General features: G+C 32.8%; 1 protein-coding gene and 1 long non-coding RNA gene across 2 annotated transcripts in view; both read left to right on the forward strand.

Annotated features, from left to right (window-relative positions):
- Positions 1–2,959: 2,959 nt before the first annotated feature.
- Positions 2,960–5,089, forward strand: LOC143058687 (uncharacterized). The gene is made up of 2 exons (XR_012973186.1): positions 2,960–3,022; positions 3,646–5,089. It is a non-coding gene; the product is annotated as an uncharacterized LOC143058687 (long non-coding RNA).
- A 14,115-nt stretch (positions 5,090–19,204) lies between these two features.
- Positions 19,205–26,947, forward strand: part of LOC143058935 (voltage-dependent L-type calcium channel subunit beta-1-like) — a 52,302-nt gene continuing 44,559 nt past the window's right edge. Inside the window, exons 1-2 of the mRNA XM_076232411.1 lie at positions 19,205–19,489; positions 22,335–22,386. The gene's annotated coding sequence lies outside the window, so the exon portion shown is untranslated. The remainder of the gene's footprint in view (positions 19,490–22,334; positions 22,387–26,947) is intronic.

Genomic DNA, 26,947 nt, shown 5'->3' on the forward strand with positions numbered 1-26,947 from the left:
AAATTGGGAATTTTGGAAATAAAGGAGGAGGGATAAAAAAAACATTTCCCTGTCCCCAATAACCTAGGACACTTTTGCTGAAATTCTCCAGTCATTCAATATTTTACAAAATTCTTCCAACAACACTTTACATACTTTAAACTACGCTCTGAATGCCCGCGATTTCGCGGGTTAGTTCTAGTAAACATTGAAGGTGGAATAAAAAGTAGGCATATTTAAAATTTCTATTTATTCAATTTATTTATGATTACAACTCATTACTTATTGGTGACCTCTTTGTGCTGAACAGGTTTTTTCTTTCATTTGTATATATTGACTTATTTTGTCTAGCTATACATTTTGACTGGTATTGAAAAATTGTTTTAAAGTTGGAATATTTATTTGGAAGTGCAATTCTTTTACTTTTAGTTATTTGAAGACAACATCTATCTTTTCCAAAATTAACGCTAACATTGTCTTAAAATGTTGCAATATTTTTTTGATTTTGAATGACTTTGTTCAAACCTATAACATTTAACATCTGATATTTTTATTATCTAGAGCTCTGTAAAGAAAAAAAAAATATGTGTGAAAAAAAAAAAAAATTACAAAAAATAATATGAAAACAAAATTTGTAAACAGAGTTCTAGTTAATAAACATTGAAGGTGTAATAAAAAGTAGGCATATTTAAAATTTCTTGTTATTCGATTTATTTATGATTACAACTCATTACTTATTGGTGACCTCTTTGTGCTGAACAGGTTTTTTCTTTCATTTGTATATATTGACTTATTTTGTCTAGCTATACATTTTGACTGGTATTGAAAAATTGTTTTAAATCTATCTTTTCCAAAAATAATGCTAACATTGTGTTAAAATGTTGCAATAATTTGATTTTGAATGACTTTATAACCTATAATATTAAACAACCGATATTTTCATTATCTAGAGCTCTGTAAAAAAAAAGGAAAAAAAAAGTGTGAAAATAAAAAAATAACAAAAAATAATATGAAAACGAAATTGTTAGAGTTCTAGATAATAAACATTGAGGGTGGTTTTAATTAAAAGTAGGCATATTTAAAGTTATGTTTATTATTATGTATAGTGCACTGTATAGTTTGTAAAAATGTCTATTGTGAAGTATTGGAAAAATTGTGAAACTTTGGAACTGTTTTTATATGAGATGTATATATTCAGTCTTCAATGATTGTCATGGCAATGGAGGACAATAGAATATTGCTATGAAGAAACTGACTTTTTTATATAAAGAAATATCCAACAAAAGTGATCAATGATACCTAAAGAGATGAAAGACTGAGAAATACTAAAAGCTCAAATTGAAGTTTTCTATGAGATTGGTGGATTAATTGCATAAACAGTCGGACAACTGGCACATTCATGCTATAAGTATAGCTTTTAAAATAAAATAAAGGACTTGTATAATAACATTTATGTTCTATAAAGAAGAAATGCTTCTACATAATGTGCTAAATAGAAGATATGTTCCTACATAATGCTCTATAGTGAAGACAAATGTTATATAGCACAGACAGATGTTCCTAAGTTGCACGAAGTATTCAGAAGACAGACAGATTCCTTTTACAATGAAGTATCCAGAACACATAGCTGATCAGATTTTCGGCTCTCCATTTCATATTCTGATGTTTTCTTGAGAAAAAAACTAAGGTATTAATAAATAGTCTGTAAATAGTGTGTTATTTTCACTGAATATGAATTTTGAATTTCAAGGGTCAAACCTGTTAGTCTGGATTTATTTTATGATGTTCTTGTTTTGGTTATATATGCTTGAAAATATATTTTTGTATTGTTGAATTTTATAACTGGTTCAACGGGAAGCAAAGTTACACCATATATTACTTCTGATAAATGCTTTTTGACTTTTCATTGTCCTGTTTATGAAATCTATATATTTCATCTGAGTTAATTGTAAGACATAAGACAGCGGTTGTTTTGAAATTTCTTACACTACAAAAAGCTATAGAATTAAAAAAAACACTACAAAAAGCTAATTTGAACAGTTACACTTACAGATTATTTCAATTAATTGTTCAGACATGCCATTCATAAAAGGTGAAATATTTTATTGTAGATTAATTGTTCATATTCTTCCTGAAAAGAGAAATATGTGACTTCAGATTTCCTGTTCCACAACTTGTTTTAAAGAAAATCCTAGGACTTTGGAGCATAAGATTATATAATCTAGGTATAAACACATTACTTTAAACACGTACTATTTATTTAGAAATAAATGTTATTTATCAATGTTGAAAAGGGGTAGAAAATAAATTAATTATTTCGTACAAAAACAAGGATTGCCAAACAACACCTTTTACCTAGAAACTTTTTTCTGAGGTTCAGCATTTTCATATTATTCAATCGAGCAAAATGAAATTTCCTTAAAATGCCAACAAATAATCTTTTCATACTCAGATATTAAGGGTTGATAATGACTCTGTCTTTGATAATAATCACTTTAATCAGATGCCATTTTGTTCTTCAGATTGATGCAGCATTGAATATCTAAAGAGATTAGAATGGACAATATTCTGATTAATTAATGGTAAGTGTTTACATGAAGAAATCCAGTGGTTTGATTGTGGTCAGTTATGCATAATACCTGAATAAACACATAAATAAAACAATTTTACAGCACTACAATAGAATTCAGCAAATGCTTTCCAATATTTAATTTGTCTATTCCAAAATTCCTAGCAATATCTTGTAAATCTGTCACAAGTCTGGTAAATTTTAACAAATTGATAGAAATATTTTTCTGGGCAATTGTGACATGTATTGGGACCAAATTATGAGCTCAAAGTGATCAGTTTTATAAAGGCATTCTCACTATTACAAAGAACTGTAAAATTCTCAAAGGTATAAAGTATATATAAATACTGTTCATGCAAATCATCACCAAAACTATGAAATATTTTCCATGTTTCAGATGTACAACAAATTGTTCAAACCAGCAAAATTAACTGATGGGAGTAAAACATAGCACTGAATCTTACTTCATACAAGGTTGGTATTCTTTAACTTCCTTAGGAAATTAATTATCCGTCCATCTGATGTCACAATGTTCTAATAAAAATAAGATGATCTGGTATGGATGCTGATGAGACGACTCTCTACCAGAGACCAAATAATGTAGAAGTTGGCTACTATATCTTTCATGGTGCCAATAAGACAGAGCTGCTTATAAACTAGCTGTTTGACTTGTTCAACTTGTGAATATGATGTACTGGAAAATAACCTGTTGATTAAAGTAAATGTACTTTTGTTGTTGTTCTTCATCATAACAGATAGTTGCTGCAGTGTTTTCAGCTATGAAATATGAACAGTAAATGTTCAATAATGGTAACATTACTCCAACTGGAGGTATCAACTGCATTAAATATTTTCTCGTACACCTCATGTTGTATTCATATCTGCATGGCTTTATTGAGACTTTGATATACTGAGCCTGCTTTTAGGGGACAAAATCAGGGGAAATATTTCTATGGTGTTGTAATTAAGTCTTCAGAACAGTACTGTACTGATCATGATTGCTGTAAAACTTTTTGTCAAGGTTCAAGTTATGTATCCATTCTCCTTTTAAATTTGTATTATCCAATTGCATTAACTAATTAAATTGTTGTTTGTAGTGAGGAGGAATAATTGAACTGATGAACTTACAAATATATGAAAGAAAGAAAAACAGACCACATAGCATAAGGAAAGAGACAGATTAAATCATAGAGTAAATGGAAAAAGAAACTAGCAACACTCTGAAATTAACAAGAGAAATAATCACCAATACAGACAGAGGTTAGGTCTCTGACAGTCTCAACGGATGATCATATAAACATCTGAAGGTTATACAATATGGGAATAACAGAACACATGGAACAAGGAAGAGAAAAATTAACTTGTAGACTAAAGGGTAGATGATATTAGAAAAATACTGAAATTAACAAGAGAAACAATCAACATAGCAGCTACCTTATCACTAACTTAGAGGTTAGAGCTGACTCAACTGATGAACATAGAACAAACTTTAACATATTATTAACAGCATAGAAAAACAATCAACACGTCCAAGACTTATATTCTTGTCAATTAAAATACATGAATGAATTTTCATAATAGTATATGGTCAGCGGGAGAGAGAGAAAGATATAGAATGGTCAGAGAGGGAGAGAGAGAAAGATATAGAATGGTCAGAGAGGGAGAGGGAGAACACTTATAATGATGAGTTGGGAGAGAGATGAAACAAATATTGCAACTTGTAAATTTGTCTTCAACCAAAACACATGGCTTGCGTTGATGTGTCTAACCTTAGACATCTGATATTTTTATTATCTAGAGCTCTGTTAAAAAACATTGTGAAAAATAACATGAAAACAAAATTCAAACAGAGTTCTAGATCATAAAAAATATTATGAAAACAAATTTGTAAACAAGAGTTCTAGATAATAAACATTAAGGATGGTGTGAATAGTGAGTATGCTCACCCAAAATTCACACCCAACATATATTATTGTGAATGATTTGTGTTCGATAAGTTTTTTCCTTTCATTAGTTATATTAAATTGATTGGCAACCTGTACATTTTTCTTATGTATTGAAAGTGGCTTTAAAGTTTACATGTTTAATCGGAAGTAGAATTCTTTTAATATTAGATATAGGAGACAAAACCTCTCCATCTTCCCCATATATTTAACTAAAACAGTGTCTTAAATTTGCAATATTCTTATTTTGAATATCTTTGCTTATAGCCTTGGACATCCAATATGTTTATTATATAGAGCTCTGTAAAAACAAAATGTAGAAAAATAAAAATAACAAAAATTAATATGGAAACAAAATTGTAAACAGAGTTCTAGACCATAAACATTAAGGGTGGTGTAAATAGTAGATATATTTTGAATTCTTAAATTTCCTTAAAGTTTGAATGTTTAAATGGAAGTAGAATTTGTTCGATTTTAGATGTTTTGAGATAAAACCTATCATATCTGTATACTGTGTAACAGTGTCTTTAATTTTGCAATATTATGATTTTGAATGTCTCTTTTAACAATTAAATTTCCTATCAGTAATTAAAAAAAAGGTGACTTTTTCTTGTTATTTACTGTTATTAAAAATGTTTTTGTCTCGCATGCCACGAAAACTTCAGAATGCAAGACATATGAATCTGGCGGCAATAGAAGCTACTTGTATTAAGCTATATATTTCAGAAATTGATAGGCTTGGAAGGTTCATATCATTAATACAGACAGATGCCATGTTTGGAAGTTTCTGTCTGTCACATGTCGTTTGTCATTTTCATGGTTCAGCAACTTCTTTAAAAAAAGTTTTTTTTTATTTAAAATTCTCAATGATTGGTAATAGTATTTGATTTATGGGTCATTGCAATGTTTATATGTTCTCAAACTCATTAATCAAGGTGAAAGTTACATGATTGGATCTGCTTCCCTGACGCTGTAAGCAGAATTTCATCTTTTTAAGCAGTCACCTGGCCCGAAGGACTAAGTGAGCTTTTCACATCACTTGGCGTCTGGCGTCCTTTGTCTGTCGTCCTTCGTTGACTTTTACAAAAATCTCCTCAAACTACAGGGTCAAATTAAACCATAGTTGGCCACAATCATCATTGGGGTATCTAGTTTAAAAATATGTCTGGTCTATCTGCCATGAAACTTTCAGATGAATAGGACAACCCATTGTTGGGTTGCTGCCCCTGAATTAGTAATTTTAAGAAAAAATTTGCCGTTTTTGGTTATCTTGAATATAATTATAGATAGATTAACTGTAAACAGCAATAATGTTCAGCAAATTAAGATCTACAAATAAGTCAACATGACCAAAATGGTCAGTTGACCCCTTAATGAGTTATTGCCCTTTATAGTCAATTTTAACAATTTTCACAACTTTTGTAATATTTTACAAAGATCTTCTCTGAAACTGCAGGGAGGAATTTAACTAAACTTGTCCACAATCATCATTAGGGTATCTAGTTTTAAAAATGTGTTCGATGACCAAGACTGTGATCCAAGATCGCTGACATGGCTAAAAATAGTACATAGGGTAAAATGCAGTTTTTGGCTCATATCTCTGAAACCAACGCATTTAGAGCAAATCTTATGGGATTTAATTGTTCATTAGGTCAACATCTATCTGCCCTTGAAATTTTCAGACTAATTGGGCATCTTGTTTTTGGGTTGCTGCCCCTGAATTGATAATTTTAAAAACATTTTGCAGCTTTTGGTTATTATCTTGAATATTATAATAGATAGAGATAAACTGTAAACAGTAATAATGTACAGGAAAGAATGAACTACAAATAAGTCAACAGTACCAAAATGGTCAATTGACCTCTTAAGGAGTTATTGCCCTTTATAGTCAATTTAACAATTTTCAAATAAAGGCAACAGTAGTATACTGCTGTTCAAAACTCATAAATCCATGGACAAAAAAACAAAATCGGGGTAACAAACTAAAACTGAGGAAAACGCATTAAGTATAAGAGAACAACGACACAACATTAAAGTGTAACACACACAAACACGGACTAAGCTTTTTGGATTTTTTGAATTTTTACAAAATATTTTCCACTGTCACTTCTGGGCCAAGTTCATTATAGATGGAGATAATTGTGAGAAGCAAGAATGTTCAGTAAAGTAAGATCTACCAGTGGCAGATCTGGAAATTTTCATAAGTGGGGCCCACTGACTGCTTAAGAGGGGACCCACTTTAGTCAAGCTTCAGTGATTCCCTACATAAGTAACCAAATTTTTTCCCAAAAGGGGGGGGGGGGGTCCCCTGGCCACCCCTAAATCCGCCTCTGTCTACAAACACATCACCAACACAAAAATACAATTTTGTCATGAATCCATCTGTGTCCTTTGTTTGATATGAACATAGTTTTAAGTTTGGTGTATGAAATGATTGTAAGGTGTACATGTCAGTGGCAGCTAATATCTGACTTTGGCCTCATTTTCATCGTCTGAATGTCAATTTTTCCTGGTTAATATGAAAATAAGATGTGGTATGATTGCCAATGAGACAACTTATCCACTTTAATTCAAATGAAGTAAATGTAAGTATTATAAGCAACAGAACAGCCTTCAGCAGTTAGAAAACCCAATACTGTCTAGTCTGCTTTAATAGACCCGACATGAAAAATATGAAACAATTCGAACGACCTAGTTTATAACAAAACTATTTGAAAAAATAATTACAAGATATGAACCAACGACAGCCATAATAACTACAGGTTCCTGGCTTCGTCAAAGACACTTAAGAATGTGACAGGGTTAACAAAGGCTCAATCCTCTCCTAAACTGGGAAAACAAAGGAAAAGAGCTGTTATTGTTTTTCGTTATCTCAGTCGCAGTGAGGCTTTCAACACAGAGCAAACAAATTGCCCCACTTGCACTGCAAGTTTAAGATGACACCTAGCGGTGGTTTGAGTGGAATACATAGATGATTGCAGTCAAGCCCAATTAAAAGACATGAACATACTGAAAAGTTGTACATATATAAAACAAATAGTTCCTTTACATCAGTGTAAACTATGTATAGAAAGATTGTAAGGTGTACATATCTGGCAGATTTCCTCATTTTCGTTGTTCTTTTATCAATATCGAAGTAATTATGATTTGGTATGTTTCTTGTATGTCAACTATATTTGGTGTTGTAATGAGTGTAATTTGTCTTTCTTAGTTTTGGGTCATGTTCAGATAAACCATTAGCATAAAATAAATTATGAATCTTATTTTTAAAGCAGGCATTTCAGCATGTGCTCTTGCTTTCCTGAGAAGGATAATAATGCTTAAAAAAAACTAATTGGACTAAACATGTCGGATTTTTATTCTTCTTGGTATAGTTAAAAAGAGATAGAAGAATATGGAGATTTGCTATGGTTATGAGACAACTACCAATAATTCCAATGGACAATGGTGTGAATAGTTTCATGTAACTGTAATGCTTTCAATAATGAGTAAAACCTCTACCATATAGTTAGTTAATGTTTGACTAATCTATACTATTAAACGAGAAGACTTAATTTTGGGTGTCGCTTCTCTTCTTTCCACAATAAATTAATCAACACGCCTCTGTGTCCTATAGGTACAATGCATAGTCGCATTTGTCATCCATTCATATGATTATTCAGATTGAGTTATTTTGGGAGAAAAGCGAGAAAAAGGGCATCCGGATATTGTCCCGTCATTGGACCAAATTTTAAGTCAGATTATACTTCCGGTTTGCGTTTTTCTGTATACTTTGAACATACGAATAAAGTGTATTTTCAGAATACTATCTGCTATCATTTTCAAGTTTACTATCCATGGTGGTCACAGAGTTTATTAAATAGAGAGGGTCTGTATACTATATTAATGACCACCATGGATCGATTAGAAACTTAGAATTGAAAGTAAATACACTTTATTTATATAGTGAATGTTCATAATATACAGATAAGCGCTAAAATTATTCATGTGCACTTTTGATACCTTTTCTGAAATTCTCCAGTCATTAAATCTTTTACAAAATTCATTGATTACAAAAAAAAGAAGATGTGGTATGATTGCCATGTTGACAACTCTCCACAAGAGACCAAAATGACACAGAAATTAACAACTATAGGTCATCGTACGGCCTTCAACAACGAGCAAAGACCATACCGCATACTCAGCTTTAAAAGGCACCGAAATGACAATGTAAAACAATTCAAACGAGAAAACTAGCGGCCTTAAATATGTACAAAACATGAACGAAAAACAAATATGTAACACATAAACAAACGGCAACCACTGAAGTACAGGCTCCTTACTTAAATGTTCATAACATACTAAATGTATATTCATATTGAAATTGATAGAAAACCACAAATTGGGAATTTTGGAAATAAAGGAGGAGGGATTAAAAAAAATATTTTCCTGTCCCCAATAACCTATGATTTATGATACTTTTGCTGAAATTCTCCAGTCATTCAATATTTCACAAAATTCTTCCAACAACACTTTACATACTTTAAACTACGCTCTGAATGCCCGCGATTTCGCGGGTGTGTTCTAGTACAATTAAAAGTAGAGCCTTATTCATGTTTCAATAGTTATCAAAGGTACCAGGATTATAATTTAGAACGCCAGACGCGCGTTTCATCTACATAAGACTCTTCAGTGACGCTCATATCAAAATAGTTATATAAGCCAAACAAGCATGAAGTACAAAGTTGAAGAGCATTGAGGATCCAAACTTCCCAAAAGTTGTGCCAAAAACAGCTAATTATGTAATCTATGCCTGGGATAAGAATATCCTTAGTTTTTCACGCGTTTCGTCTACATAAGACTCATCAGTGACGCTCATGTCAAAATAGTTATAAAGCCAAACAAGTACAAAGTTGAAGAGCATTAAGGATCCAAAATTCCAAAAAGTTGTGCCAAATACGGCTAAGGTAATCTATTCCTGGGACAAGAAAATCCTTAGTTTTAAGAAAAATTCAAAGTTTTGTATCAGGAAATTTATAAAAATGACCACATAATTGATATTCATGTCAACACCGAAGTGTTGACTACTGGGCTGGTGATATCCTAGCTCGGGGACGAAACGTCCACCAACAGTGGCATCGACCCAGTGGTGTAAATAATTATCAAAGGTACCAGGATTATAATTTAGTACGCCAGACGCGCGTTTCGTCTACATAAGACTCATCAGTGACGCATGTTTCAATAATCATAAAAAAAAACCTGAAATGCGACAGACAGCAACCAATAAAACCAGTGGCGGATCAAGAAATTTTCATAAGTTGGACCCACTGACTGCCTAATAGGGGGCCGCTCTCGTCATGCTTCAGTGGTTCTCTTATATTACAACCAAATGTTTTCCACAAAAGGGGGCCCCTGGGCCTCCCCTAAATCTGCCTCTGAAAACCACTATTGTAGGCTCTCGACTTGGGACAGACATGTACAGTTTGCAGAGGGGTTGAATATGTAAAAACTTGAGAGTGCTCAATCCTCCCTCTAACCTTAACAAGTGGTGTAATTACACTGTAGAACAGAGTATAGGTCGGTTGGAAGAGAGTTTGACTCATTGGATTGAAAAAAAGACGGGTGTACAAATCTCGAAGATTACTATGTATACTTGCTTTTACCAAAAAAAAAAAAAAAAAGGAGGCGATGTGGTATGATTGCAAATGATACGACTTTCGACCAGGATAAAATTCAGGGGCGGATGCAGGAATTTTCGAAAGGGGGGGTGCTAACCCAGGGCACCCAGGGCAAAGGGGGGGTGCAAAACATATGTCCCGATACAAATGCATTGATCGGCAAAAATAAAGGGGGGTGCGCACCCCCGGAACCCCCCCCCCCCCCTGGATCCGCCACTGAAATTATTAGAATTGAAGCAGTTATAGTTTTATGTATATCCAATGTGAGAGTGGCAAGACATAAGGATGCTAATTTGATGATCATTTTTCTTATTTTTTATTTTTTTATACAAGGATTTGTGGTATGAATTTCTGTCCGTCATTTGCTTGCTTTATGTCATGTCATTTGTTTATCTGAAATGACGAGGTGAGCTTTTCTTTTTTCATTTGGTGTCTATCAGTCCACTTGTTGTAGATGTAATTGCCTTTGAAAGACGAGTTTTAAACAATTTTTGTGTATTTTTTGGAACCATTGTAGATTAAAACTGTAAACAGCGAAAATCATCAAAATCGCATACATTGTAAATGAGACATGACCGAAATTGTCAGTAGGGCCTTTCAGAATTAAGATTCATTTTAGGTGGGGGCTAAGATTAATCCCTTTGTGATATGGAACCTTACAGTACAATTTCAGAGAGATCCATACACTAACTCACAAGTATAACTGTCTTCGAAACGACGATGACGATTTTCAAATCAAAGTACTGAAGTACTGAACATCAGGGGACCTCAAGTTATGTTGAATTATTGATAAATGACAGGTGTTTATATTATACCTGCCAGACAGATATGTTCACCTTACAATATAGTACAAATAATATAATCTTCTATCATATCTGAGATACTGACTTGAACTAGGAAACTTAACTTTGTGAATTATCAATGATTACGTGGTCAAATGAGAACTGTTAGATTGACATTATGACCATATAGTTGCACACATACAAACATCGTTAGCAGATAACTTATAATAGAGAATCAACATAGCAAACAATTCTTTGAGTAGCTATATAGTCACTCACTGAACTATGATAAAGAGGTTCAAGACAATCATATTAAAACAGATAAATTGTAATGTAAGGGATAAAGATACCAGATGAACAGCAAACTCATAAATCGAAAATAAACTTACAATTCCATGACTAAAACTGAAAAAGACATGCAGACAAATAAAAGTACGCTAGAAACAACATAGAAAACTAAAGACTGAGCAACACGAACCCCACCAAAACAGGTGATCTCAGGCGCTCCGGATGGGTAAGCAGATCCTGCTCTACAAATGGCATTTATTAACAATGTTTGTACATGTAGTATCCAGGTCTTCTATTTTGTGAAACATTACCTTTTGGATCAATTACTAATTAAATGGATGTTATGTAACACATGCAGCAAGATTACTATCCCTTTTTCTAGATTTTTGTTGCAGTCAACACAAACTCTTCAATAGCTTCACTGAGTTATCTTGGTTTTATTGTAACACAGTTAATCATTTATCCATTATATTTTAGAAAAAAATCAGCAGCTATACATGTACATTGTTGGTTCTGTTTTCTAATTATTAAATGGTTCATTGTAAATATTACAATGTATTATATGTAGATAGCCATTCACTAATGATGGTATTTTTGTTAATTGAATTTCACAACATCTGGATAGTTTTTCAACTGTTAGTCTTTTTTCACTTTGTTCTTGATTTAATACTTTGGATACCACTGGTTTTAGCAATGAGAAAATTTTGCACCATATATATAGAACACAACTACCATATGAATGTGTCTGTCCTAAGTAAAAGCCTGTAAAACAGGGCTTGTAATTTTTTGGTGTATATCTTGATTTCCCGTTTGTACATTGATGTGGCCATTAGTCTTCTCGTATATATATTGTTTAACATTTGTCATTTCATGGCTATTTCAAACTGATTTATATGTATAGTTTTTTTTTCTGATTGTAAAAATGTTGTATGGTAAGCTTTATTTCTTTTTCATCATTTTGTCTACAGCTCGTGTCTGATTACCAATCATACCTCCCTTTTCTTTTCTTTTTTATGAATAATGACAACATATAAACTAGTATCTCAATTGTTTGTAAAACAATTGAAAGGTCTTTCCTGTAAAACTGATGTCTTCGTAATGTACTTTGTACGACCTTTCGTTTGATATACGACAAGCATACCTTCTCAAACTTTTCGCTTTTTACACTTAATGACCTCATTGGCCTACATTTTTGAGATCGGAAGTATGATATATGTAACATAGAGTAAATGAGCTTTCATTTGATATGCAATAACGCCATGTTTTAGAAAGTTTGATTTTTGCACTTAATAACCCTATCCAACTAATTTTTGGAGGTCGGGAATTTGATATTTCAAATGTACACATCATACCCTTTCATTTGATATACAACAACCCTATCTTAAAAGAAAATTTAATTATTTTTTTTTTGCACTAAATAACCCCATCCAACCCACTTTTGGGAGACGTCAATTTGAAATTTTAAATGTATGCTTTATGTTCTTTCATTTGATATGCGACAACCTTACAATCTGAGAAATTTGAATTTTTGCACTAAATGACCCCACCCGTCCTCCTGGGATAAAAAGGGGGTTTACAATTTTCATTTTTAAGTAGAGTTTTTTAAGACCTTTAATTTGATATATCAGATGACCCCATTTGACAAAGTGCAAATAATGATGCAATATTTACTATATAAATAGAAGTTATGAAACTAACAAAGTCAATGTAAAACTTGAAAATTTCAAAATGAATTTTTGGTGTTTTTTTTCCATGGAATGTTTTTGGTATTTAGTCAAACATATAACTATGTTAACCTCTTCAATTTCTTAAACATTTTAGGTGGTAAGCTGTTGTTCATTCAGAAATACATGCCGCCGCTCGCAAAACTACAAACTGCATTTCCTCGAAAACGACAATTATAGATATCTCAAATCTGTTAAATGATAAATGATCTACAGTTGAAGGACAACATTATAGAAAAAGAGTTGGGACAATATCATAGTTCACCAAGGTCACAATTAATCATCAAATATATGATGCAATACCAAACTTAAGAACCGGAAGTCGTAGAGACATGGGATTAGCACCATTCAACTCAAGACTACTTAACCTTTCAACTGTCACAAGGTCAAGGTCATTGTATACTGTGAAGATCAAGGTGAAATTTCATCATGACCTAACATTGACCTCAAATTGAAGGTCTTGAATTACTGATCATCTTTGCAGTTTATAGTAGGTTGATATCTGTTACCTTTAAAAAGATATACACACAATACTATACTTTTAAGAATCATCCCATTGTAACTTTTAAACAGATGGTCAGACATTTTTGGGCTTATTGTATCAAATGTAGAGCTCGTCGAGAGGAACAATTTACATGCTGTATATATGCAGCAAAGTCTTATCGTTTTTCTAATATGTAAGCTTGAAATTGCAGCGTAATTTTTTTTTGCACTCGGTGACCTTTGACCTTGGGTGCATATTAAAGGTCACATGAATTTAAGATTATTGGTGAAGGTTCCACGTCTCTATGACTTCTGGTTTTCGAAATAGAACTTTTCAAAAAATATTTATAATTTGTAAAGGGAAATAACTCCTTATAAGGCTTAGTAACAAATTAATTGTTTATGTTTACTTTATAAACATTGCCATCTGCTCTTGTACATGCTGCCATTTTCAAATCGATTCTATCTCTAATACTTTTTGAGAAAAATGCAAATAAAAGAAATTGCTTCAAGGGGATATAACTCTTAAAGGAGATGATGAAACCCTATGCAGCCTCATATGGTAATACATCATGATGAGATCTACCTATTGTCCAAATAAAGTCATGATATCTTTTAACACATTTTGGGGGGACCATGTTGAAAAAAATCAATAAAAGGGAGATAACTTCTAAAGGGGATGGTGAAATCCTACAAAAGTTCATCTGGTTAAAGTTCATGTTGAGGTCTATCTATGGTCCAATTTTGGTATTGATAAGTCCAATAGAAGCGGTAGGAGGGCGCGCCAAAAAATGCTGGAAGAAAAAAAAAGAAAAAAAAACATTAGAAAAACAATACGGTCTTTCCTCGCGGAGAGGAAAGACCTTAAAAAGAAGATGTGGTATGATTGCTAATGAGACAACTATCCACAAAAGACCAATGACAACAGTTTGGTTTTAATTTTCATTTATATATGTACATGTAACAATATAAAACAGTATATATACATGTATAATCTCATTCAATCATTACTATTGGTTATTGTTGGTATATATCACTTATTGCCCAAAATGGCCTAAAATATAAACTTTACCATAAAACTCCAAAAATTTCACAATTTGGTTCGTAAATGGGTCTATTTCAAAAGTCTTAATGCTCAATAACTCAGTTCTTTTCATAAAAGTACATTTTATGTTCCAAATTTGTCAAAATGTAATGATTTAGGGCAAATTTTAGAACTGAAAGCTTTAAGCCTTTAGGAATAAAAGATTTGTCCGCCACCTACCATCTAAAATGTTTTGTAACCAAAAGAATCCAAATCTGATATATATAATTCATCAATATAAAATCTTTTTGGATCTTGGATGGCAGCCGAGGTTAATTATGCCAAAACAATTAAAGTTTTACCATCATTTATCTGTGCCTTTGTGGTATAATTTTCACAATTATTCAATGGTTTTGTTGTTTATGATATTTCGAAAAGAACAATAAAGATGGCAAGACCTGATTTTTTTAAGTGACATATGAACAATAGAGTCAGTATGGGGCCATTAAGCTAAACTGCCCGCTTTGCACCAGCCAATATAAATGAATGCCTAGGGTGGGAATCGAACCCACATACACCAACTCTGTAGTCCCTATATTTTTAAATGAACAAAACAATGTCAAGAACAAATTTAAACAACGTGATACCAATATACGACCAAAAAAAAAACAATTTTTGCGGTCGTATAAAAATGTATAAATGTGTTAAAATTTAATTATCAAATTATACATTTTACATGAAAATATAGGTTGATTTCCGGTGATTCAGATGTCTACTTATATTGTAGTCCCATAGGCTCCACTGTACAGCTACATGAATATACAGCGTAAATGGGTTTAAAATTGCTGAGGCAGATTTTTTGGGGGAGGAGGGAGCTGAAGGAGCTTCCCCTTAAAAATTCCTGTATTCTCATCCGATTAGATATAAATCTAAACTGTTAACAAGGTTGCTTAAGTAATAACAATTATGTTTGGGAATTAAAAATAGATAGGTCCTTTAAATGTGGCTGAACATTTTTTAAAAATTATCTAGAATAAACATGTAAATGTGATTTTAATCGTGGACATTTTAAATCCATGTTAACTAATGCGTGACTTGGGCTTCTGGTACAAATTAAAACATGGAATTATTCATCCAAACTCACAGATAGATTCTTGAGATTTAATTTTCCACAGAATAATAAATAAACAATAAACATTTAAAAACATTTAACATTTTGATAACATAAAATAATACACTAACCCTTTGCAATGTTGCAGTTCAACTTTTAATCTGGGGTTCCAGAAGACTTTTAAAATATCTCTTGCAGTCATATGCACTGCAGCAGAACATCCAATTTCTTTTCTCTCTAACGTAACCCTTCACCAATGTATATACGCATCCATCGCTGTGGAAAAATCTTGTCTATCCACCAAATTTTGAGCTTGTTTTTTTTTTGTGGGAATGAGCACTGTTGGATAGTTTTATGTATTACATTTGTCTGTGGCAAATAGGAGTTAGAAATTAGGGCTATAACAAGCCTCTTTTAATAGTGGGGCAAAATATATTCGCCGAGCGGAGCGAGATGAAAAAAAATTGGCGAGGGGTCTGGGGGCCGCTGAAGGCCCCAAGAAGCTCTGAGAAAAATAACGCAAATCGTGCATTCAGAGCGTTTCCGGGACTCTTTCTGACATTGAAACGCAATTAATCTTTAGCTATTTTTCGACAATATTCTGGTCTCAAAGCAAAAACATAGATTCATTGTAATTTAAGACTATTAGGTTTTATGGACAACATTAAAAGACCGATATATAGGATAAAGCAAAAATCGTAATTCTCAATCATAAGCATTAATACCGGATCTGTCTGTCTGTTCTTGTCTTGTATAGTGCTTAGACTTTAGTGATTTTTTATGACTAGATTTAAATATAGTGACAGTGCAGTATACTTTAAGTACTAGTACTGCTTAAGTCGACACTAGGGACCATCTTGGCCCTGTTTTACGGTATTAATGATTTTTTTATTATTGAAGACCCTCCAGCATTTTTGACCATTGATCATTAGTACTTTTTCTATGCATTGACTTTGTGTGCGATTAGGTTTCGTGCACATTTACTCCATATTCCTTTGTTTTCTGTTAAAGGGTCCGAACATGACGTAATGCAAGTTTAACCCTTCAATGGAAAAGGTCATATGGCTATATATTATTGTTTTTTTTTTTTAAATTATTTGATACCGGGAAATTGGTGACCTTACTTTAATTTATACCATGTCAGCTATCTAGTTTAATCTACCAAAAAAAAAAGACATTTGCATTCTTTGATATCAAGTTCAATTCTCCATGCAGAGACGACAATTTTATTTCTGTGTCTTGTAGCAATTTTCTCGCACAATATCTGGGTATCGGTGGGCATGCAACATTGCAAAAGAAAATCAACACTCAGACTATAGTCATAAAGTCGGACAATAAAGTACAAAAGAAAAACCCGGGACACAGAAGTACAAACAATAGACCATCAACTCTGAAAACTAAAAGTAAAATAGAAACATGGATCACGAAAAAACATGCAGGGGCAACACCAGAGAGTGAAGAGAACTTCTTGCTAGACACTTTCCGTGAAAACAATTTGATATAAAAACACTCTTTCGTTTCAGTTTTTTTTTTTAATTAATTTCTAACATGAGGCATTTGCCTCAATGTAGTTACGGCCCTTGAAATATTATTAAAAAGAGAAACATTATTAAAAAGATAAAAATATTTGCAGATTTAAATGGACATACATTTTTCACTATAATGATAAGAGTGACACAATCCAAATTTTATAATTATCTGGGGATTTATTTGTGATAATAAGCACTGTACATGTATATAATTATATAATATATATATTTTTTACAGTCTAGTGTTTATATTATATTCAGGATTTTGGTGTAACGATATCTAAGTAACATGGGTTAGAATCCCGGAGAGGGAAGAACAAAAAAAATTGCAAAAGCAAATTTACACATCTAATATTGTTGGGTTGATGTTTCTAGGAGTTGTATATATAAAGAAGATGTGGTATGATTGCCAATGAGACAACTCTCCACAAGATACCAAATGAATGAGACATTAACAACTATAGGTCACCGTACGGCCTTCAACAATGAGCAAAATATCTAGGAGTAACACTGCAATCAGACTTTAAAATGGACACAGTATACAAATAACATCATTGGTAATGCTAATAAAACCCTAGGCTTTCTTAAAAAAAAATCTGAAAACATCCATTACAAACAGTAAGTCTCAGGCATATCTAGCACCTGTCCGACCTAAACTAGAATATGCTTGTTCGGTTTGGAACCCTCATACTGCTGAACAATGCAATAAACTTGAAATGGTTCAACGTTGGGCTGCTAGATATGCCTGTAACCGTTATCACAACATCAGTAGCGTTACAGACATGCTCAATACTTTAAATTGGCCTACTTTACAACAACGCAGACTTAAAAGTAGACTTATAATGTTTTATAAAATTGTTCATCATATTGTCGCTGTACCATCAACATTACTCATACCAACAGACAAGAGAACCCGACAATTTCATCCACAAACTTACAGACACCTACTTACATTTAAAGATTGTTACAAATATTCAATTTTTCCGTATACTATTACACAATGAAATGTACTACCTCCAAAGGTAGTACTTTCTCCCACTCTAAATATTTTTAGAGAACAGTTGACACCTACTGTTCTCTACAATATAGAACAGTAAACCTAGTAGTTATGTAAATAGTTTTAACCACATGTCATGTTAGTATTTGTTTATTTTTTGGCACTTTTATTTTGTAAATATTTATTTATTATTATCCTACGCATGCGCAGCAGTTAGTAATTATCAAAAATCTGATGGATAAGAAGAAGAAGAAGAAGAAGAAGAAGAAGAAGAAGAAGAAGAAGAAGAAGAAGAAGAAGAAGAAGAAGAAGAAGAAGAAGAAGAAGAAGAAGAAGAAGAAGAAGAAGAAGAAGAAGAAGAAGAAGAAGAAGAAGAAGAAGAAGAAGAAGAAGAAGAAGAAGAAGAAGAAGAAGAAGAAGAAGAAGAAGAAGAAGAAGAAGAAGAAGAAGAAGAAGAAGAAGAAGAAGAAGAAGAAGAAGAAGAAGAAGAAGAAGAAGAAGAAGAAGAAGAAGAAGAAGAAGAAGAAGAAGAAGAAGAGCCCATACTGAATAGTCAGCTATAAGAACAATTCAAACGAGAAATCTAAAGGCCTTATTTATATAAAAAAAAAATATATGTATGTTAGATAAGGATAAACCAGAGACATATATACACATATACTGCTGGAAATAATAAACAAAATATATCTTATCTTATTATGATAATATATAAATCTTTAATATGAATGTTCTTGCTATATTACGGGTCAGTTGTGCACATGGAGCCTCTAGTAAGAATTCCAGCATCTGAATCTGTATTTTATTAAACAAGTTTTGATTAGTTAGTATTTTGAGATGTAAAATAAACACCAATGAAATTATGTGTTATATTAGAGTTCATGTCGTCACGATAACTTATGCAGTAATGAGGACCAGAAGGTAATCTTTTTCAAGGGTAACATTAAAAAATCCACACCTTGATAATCTTCTGTAACAACTATAGTAAATGATATGTTATTATATGAAATATTTACAAATATATGTGTCATGCAATTAACAAAATTAAGAAAGCAAATATTGAAAGTAATTTTCCAAAAATTATATTCGGAAACGATATAGTTCATCCGGGCGGTTTTCAAAATCGAGGACCTGCTTCTTCATTCATCGCAAAAGTACACACAAAATAAAAAAGTTGAATTAAGATAGAATGAAGAGTCTGTGAAACAGAGAAGAACCTCTGCAAACAATTTAACACAAAGACTGATAACTTCTAATTAAAATTGGTTTGATAGCATAAGAGAAAGGCACAAGGGATAGACAAAAATAGCTCTAAGATGATTTTGGAAAATGCATAATGATACAGAACATTTTTAGATTTTGAGGAGGATTTTTTGTGTATTTCGATTATGTGTAACAACAGACAGGTAATGTTTATTGATATTGTCATATCCCGTGCTAAAAAAATCATTATCAGTTCTGCTGAATGCATTTCAGGACTCTCTTCATCTCATTATTAATATCTTGACCATTTTCATCATCAAAAGCTAAATGGCAAAGACAAATGAAAGAAATGTAACAGATTAATGTCCAAATGACTTCAAACAACATGCCTTCTTACCAACTTATTGTATAAGTGTTTTTCACCATACATATCTATAAAAATATGGAGCATTGGCCTTTATTATTATGATCGGGATATTATTTTCCTTCAATTTTTTAATCAGTTCAAATACAACAATCTTGAGTTGTATTTTTTAATGCATTATATTGGGTGACCTGAGGTCAATCTGTGTGAATGACATCATAGAACAATTGGATTTTATTGTGATGTACACTGTACATTTTTTCTAACATAGGCAGTGTGACAGGTACATGTAGTCCAAATAATAGTCCAAATACTTATGACGTCTTGGAAGACTATTTTAAATTTTAGCTTGGACGACTTCCTACGAATAATTATGACATCTTGAAAGGCTATAATATTTTTTTTTCTTTGGCTCATCGATGTTACTATGCGTCAAAGAAAAAAATCTTGTAGCCTTTCAAAACGTCGTAATTATTTGGACTATATGATAATGACAGGAAAATAAAGGGAAAACTGCAGAAAATCAAAAGTTGTCAATACCATATATATTACATTTGTAGTTTAAACATATTTATTAATCATGTTAATAGTGGATTGGGAAACAAGTTATTACAACTTTTATCATTTTCATTCCACTTTGTGGTTGCGAGTGCTGCCTTCTAGCGGCATTAGCTATATATAGCCTGCTCTTTTTCATAATCTACAATGATGTCTTTTACGTGCAAGAGATATTGCTCTCGCTTAACATGTATCATACATGTATATAAGGTTGGTGTTACCTGTGAATTGGTACGAAGTCTGCAAAGCTATATAATACTTTACTATATCCTGTTAACGGTAGATTTATATACAGTCAGAGCTCAGACATAAACAAGTCTATTTTTGTTTCTGACTTAAATAAGTCGAAACATGTATTTATTATAAAAATGTAGTTTCAATTTTAGACTTATCTAAGTCAGAAAATGACAGACTTGTTTAGGTCTATTTATGTTGGTGAAAAAACTTAATGTTACTTTGCGGCCAAACTACACCACCTATGACAGCAAAAATCTGTATGAGAGTTCACAAGGACTTGAGCTATCTATATTTAATTATCTAATTGAACATCCTTACTAAACACAGATGTTTTACCTCATTAAGTGTGATTCCAGGTGGTTGCATTGTAAGGTTAATTAACATTATCTCCGATTTTTTAGACTCTCATTCATATTTTTCTTTAGAAGACAAAGCATTGGCTTTCAATGTTGTCATTATTTGATTTAGATGCATGACCTCCTTATAAATATGCGTGGGTCTTGAAGTTAACCAATTTTGATCACTCATCGACTTGTAGGAGTCGATATTTGCAACTTTTTGATTCTGGTCAATTATTTCTTGTTTAACAATATTGGACTTATTCAAGTCGTATTTTGTCTTACATTAAAGGGAGACAAATCCTAAAACTTACAAATTTAGACCTCTATGAGTCAAAAGCAGATTCAGACTTATTTATGTCTGAGCTCTGACTGATATATGTGAACTTTTATTGTAAAATATGTCCCAGGATAAGGTATGGTGAAAAGTATCTGAATCCATTTGTTGTTAAAATCTATTTCAAAACTATGCAACCATTGTGGGGGTCATTTGGGTAAAAATTGTAGAATATACATGTACAATGTAGATCTGACCAATTTAGAGTATTTGTTTATGAAATACACAATGTAGTTGCTCCAGTTGAATTCGTGTTATTCAATAACCAACTCTTTGACTGTGTAAATGTAATTATATAATAACATTACTCAGAAGCATTGATGTTGAAAATATACAAGGAAATACATGAATGCAATTTATCTAAAATGAAAAAGATGCTAACACACAGTCATCTGATCATATTTAAGAGATTTGAGTAGGAAGAAAAGTGGAAGTTTCTTAGAGCCTCAGAGATCGGTAGTCACTCATAGGTGGTGGTTTTATAAAAAAAAAACATTGTTCCCAATAGTGAACAACAGATCATTTTGAAAATTCTACTAAAGAATATTAGCTTGCTGTTCAGTGTGAGCCAAAGCTCTGTGTTGAAGACCGTACTTTGACTTATGATGATATACTTTTACAAATTGTGACTTGGATGGAGTCCGACAGTTGTCTCAAAGGCACTCTGACATACCACATTTTATTACTGTATATATACCTATTAAGAACATAATGCATCTTTCAATCATACAATGTGACTTTCAAATAAAAAATTCAATAAATTAACTTTCTACTTAAAGTTTTTGACAATAAAGTTGTCTGACTTTACCAAAAAATGTGTTACAATGTACTGATGTATATTGATAAGCATGCAAGCAAAATTTGCATTATTTTTAGGGAAAGGGAAATAAACAGTGACCTGATAAAGAAAGAATAGAGAACTTGATTATTACAAATAAAGGCAACTTTTGAAGATTTCAGCAGGTAGCTGTGTACTAAGCATGCTAAATTTTATGAATACTTACATTTTGTATCTGTTATTTGTCATGTATGTAAATATTAACCCTTACATCAATGCAGGTAATCGATCAATAACTACATTTTGATGCTGTTTTTGTTTCAACATATAAACATCTCCTTTTATTCATATATCATGTACAATGTATATAAAACACAAATTCAGTCTTTAGTCTATTGTTGAAAAATCTATAATTAATAAATATATATAATTTCAGGCAATCAAAAAGATTTGAAGAAATATCAAATGGAAATAAATTTAGAATGCAGGTATGTTTTGTTCATAAGAGTCATGTCATCCAAAATACCTGTACATGTATATACTCACAGCTCACAGTGATCTTTTACCAGCAAAGATTCTGGCAATCTGTAACTGTGTTCTGTTGTTTTTCATATGATCTTTCAAATTGAAAAAAAAATATGAATACATTTGTATACTTGATTAAGCATGCTAGGCTTTCCCATAGAATACATGTACTTTTTGTACATAAACTTTCTTTAAAAGAAAATCCTTTATTTTGTTCAAATCATCTGAAAAATATTGCTATTGAATTTTTGTCTTTCCGTAATCTTATCCAACCAAGTGCAATAGATTGTCAATATGCAGTGATTAAATTCAGTATTAAAGAGCAAAGAGAAAGAATGATTGCAAAAGAGGAGAAAAATCAAACAAAGATCTAGTATTAATATTAACCAATTTTTAAATGAAAATTTTAATACACCAAAACTTTTATCAATAGACAACTTTCGAGTTCGATTCATTTCTGTCTAATACTTTGGTTTTAGTGAACATCATTTGTGTGTTTAGGGGCATCATCACTTCCGTTCTCATGTTAAGCGAGTGGTTAGAAAACTATGATGCTACATTGCACGAAATATTCGGCAAATTGAATTCTCATAATTGAAAATCAGAATGCTGTCATTAGAGAATTGCGATTAAGTAACTCATGACATTGAACAAATATTATTTCAAGTTTATCCTCCACATTGACGATCACTAAGACGCTTGATGAACGTTGATAGTGCAGGGATACAGACGATCCCCTCTATCAGGTAAATGATGTCATAAAGGCTCGCATAATTGGTCAGTTTTTTCCAGTGACTACAAACTCGAAAGTGGTCTCTTGTACAAATGTACACGTGTACTCATAAAATTATAACATCACTCATTAACTCACTTAATATAAACAATTTATACAATGTACATGTGCTTCATAGTGATTATGTGTTAATTATTCATTAAGGTTCCAATTGATAAACTTTCAGTACCAAAACATAAAAGTTAAGAAGCAGGCACGAAAGTAAGGTCCCGATTGATTTTTATACGACTGCAAAAATTGAATATTTTTTGGTCGTATATTGGTATCCACATTGGCGTCGGCGTCCGAAGACTTTTGGTTTTTGCACTATAACTTTAGTATAAGTGAATAGAAATCTATGAAATTTGAAAACAAGGTTTATGACAATAAAAGGAAGGTTGGGATTGATTTTGGAAATTTTGGTCCCAACAGTTTAGGACTAAGGGGCCAAAAAGGGCCCAAATAAGCATTTTCTTGGTTTTCGCACTATAATTACTTTAGTTTAAGTTAATAGAAATCTGTGAAATTTTGACACAAGGTTTATGACCATTAAAGGAAGGTTGGGATTGATTTTGGGAGTTGAAGTCCCAACAGTTTAGAATAAGCCAAAAAGGGTCCCAAATAAGCATTTTCCTTGGTTTTCGCACCATCACTTAGGTATAAGTAAATAGAAATCTATGTGTCTATGTGTGTCAACTATTTAATCACAATCCAAATTCAGAGCTGTATCAAGCTTGAATGTTGTGTCCATACTTGCCCTAATGTTCAGGGTTCGAACTCTGCGGTCGTATTAAGCTGTGCCCTGCGGAGCATCTGGTTGAGGTTATGGTACCAATTCAACAGTTTAGGAATTCAGGGGCCAAAAGGGGCCAAAAAGAAGCATTTTTGTAGTTTCTGGACAATTACTAATGTGTAATTGTATGGATCTCATTGACATTGTTTTTCAATTTTCCATATCACAAAAGGAAGGCAGGGACTGAGGGATTGAGTTTGGGGGTAATTGCCTCAAACATGCAGGAATTAGAAGCAAAAAAGGAGCCAAAGTAAGCATTTTTCTAGTTTCTATACACTAACTTGAGTTTAAGTGTATGTATCTCTCTTAATTTGTACTACAAGGTTCCGTACTTGAAAGGGAAGGCTGTGATTAAGTTTAGGGGTCATTGTTTCAAAGGGAGGGTATTAAAAATTAAAAGTTGGGGAGGTGGTTTTTAATTATAAGGGGTTCATATTTTTTTTTCATTTGTTGAAATCTTTAATTACACATTTATTTTGTTTTAATATGTGATGCTCAACTTTTACCAAGATTGATTTTTGTTACTAAGTCTTATATATGAGATTTATCCAGCTGGCTCAAATATTTTTTGGAAGCCCTGGTTCATTTGTACATGTATTGTAACCTATACTAAGCGTTCAGGTTCCTGAGAGCCTAGCTACATGTATGATGGTTACTTGACATCATTTGTACATGTATTGTAACCTTTACAATGAGTTCAAGTTCCTTGGAGCCTAGCTATGATGGTCACTTAAGCTTGAATCTTGATATCATTTATACATGTGTTGTAACCTATACAATGAGTTCAGATTCCTTGGAGCCTAGCTTTGATGGTCGCTTGATATCATTTGTACATGTGTTGTAACATATACAATGAGTTCAGGTTCCTCAGAGCCTAGCTATGATGGTCACTTGAATCTTGATATCTTTTGTACATGTGTTGTAACCTATAGGCTATACAATGAGTTCAGGTTCCTCGGAGCCTAGGTATGATGGTCACTTGATATCATTTGTACATGTGTTGTAACCTATGCAATGAGTTCAGGTTCCTGGGAGCCTAGCTATGAAGACCACTTGATATCATTTGTACATGTGTTGTAACCTATACAATGAGATCAGGTTCCTCAGAGCCTAGCTATGATGGTCACTTAATATAATTTGTACATTGGTTGTAACCTATGCAATGAGTTCAGGTTCCTGGGAGCCTAGCTATGAAGGCCACTTGATATCATTTGTACATGTGTTGTAACCTATGCAATGAGTTCAGGTTCCTTGGAGCCTAGCTATGATGGTCACTTGACATCATTTGTACATGTGTTGTAACCTTTACAATGAGTTCAGGTTCCTTGGAGCCTAGCTATGATGGTCACTTGACATCATTTGTACATGTGTTGTTACCTTTACAATGAGTTCAGGTTCCTTGGAGCCTAGCTATGATGGTCATTTGATATCATTTGTACATGTGTTGTAACCTTTACAATGAGTTCAGGTTCCTTGGAGCCTAGCTATGATGGTCACTTGACATCATTTGTACATGTGTTGTTACCTTTACAATGAGTTCAGGTTCCTTGGAGCCTAGCTATGATGGTCATTTGATATCATTTGTACATGTGTTGTAACCTATGCAATGAGTTCAGGTTCCTGGGAGCCTAGCTATGATGGTCATTTGATATCATTTGTACATCTGTTGTAACCTTTACAATGAGTTCAGGTTCCTGGGAGCCTAGCTATGATGGTCACTTGACATCATTTGTACATGTGTTGTAACCTTTACAATGAGCTCAAGTTCCTTGGAGCCTAGCTATGATGGTCACTTAAGCTTGAATCTTGATATCATTTATACATGTGTTGTAACCTATACAATGAGTTCAGATTCCTTGGAGCCTAGCTATGATGGTCGCTTGATATCATTTGTACATGTGTTGTAACATATACAATGAGTTCAGGTTCCTCAGAGCCTAGCTATGATGGTCACTTGAATCTTGGTATCTTTTGTACATGTGTTGTAACCTATAGGCTATACAATGAGTTCAGGGTCCTCGGAACCTAGGTATGATGGTCACTTGATATCATTTGTACATGTCTTGTAACCTATGCAATGAGTTCAGGTTCCTGGGAGCCTAGTTATGAAGGCCACTTGATATCATTTGTACATGTGTTGTAACCTATACAATAAGTTCAGGTTCCTCGGAGCCTACATGTAGCTATGATGGTCACTTGACATCATTTGTACATGTGTTGTTACCTTTACAATGAGTTCAGGTTCCTTGGAGCCTAGCTATGATGGTCATTTGATATCATTTGTACATGTGTTGTAACCTTTACAATGAGTTCAGGTTCCTGGGAGCCTAGCTATGATGGTCATTTGATATCATTTGTACATGTGTTGTAACCTTTACAATGAGTTCAGGTTCCTGGGAGCCTAGCTATGATGGTCATTTGATATCATTTGTACATTGGTTGTAACCTATACAATGAGATCAGGTTCCTCAGAGCCTAGCTATGATGGTCACTTGACATCATTTGTACATGTGTTGTAACCTATGCAATGAGTTCAGGTTCCTTGGAGCCTAGCTATGATGGTCATTTGATATCATTTGTACATGTGTTGTAACCTATACAATGAGTTCAGGTTCCTTGGAGCCTAGCTATGATGGTCACTTGACATCATTTGTACATGTGTTGTAACCTTTACAATGAGTTCAGGTTCCTTGGAGCCTAGCTATGATGGTCATTTGATATCATTTGTACATGTGTTGTAACCTATACTACATGTACTATGAGTTCAGGTTCCTCAGAGCCTAGCTATGATGGTCACTTGATATCATTTGTACATGTGTTGTAACCTATACAATGAGATCAGGTTCCTCAGAGCCTAGCTATGATGGTCACGTAATATAATTTGTACATTGGTTGTAACCTATACAATGAGTTCAGGGTCTTTGAAGCCTAGCTATGAATTCACTTGACATCATTTGTA

The sequence above is a fragment of the Mytilus galloprovincialis genome, chromosome 14, assembly GCF_965363235.1.
Source record: "Mytilus galloprovincialis chromosome 14, xbMytGall1.hap1.1, whole genome shotgun sequence".
Lineage (NCBI taxonomy): Eukaryota > Metazoa > Mollusca > Bivalvia > Mytilida > Mytilidae > Mytilus > Mytilus galloprovincialis.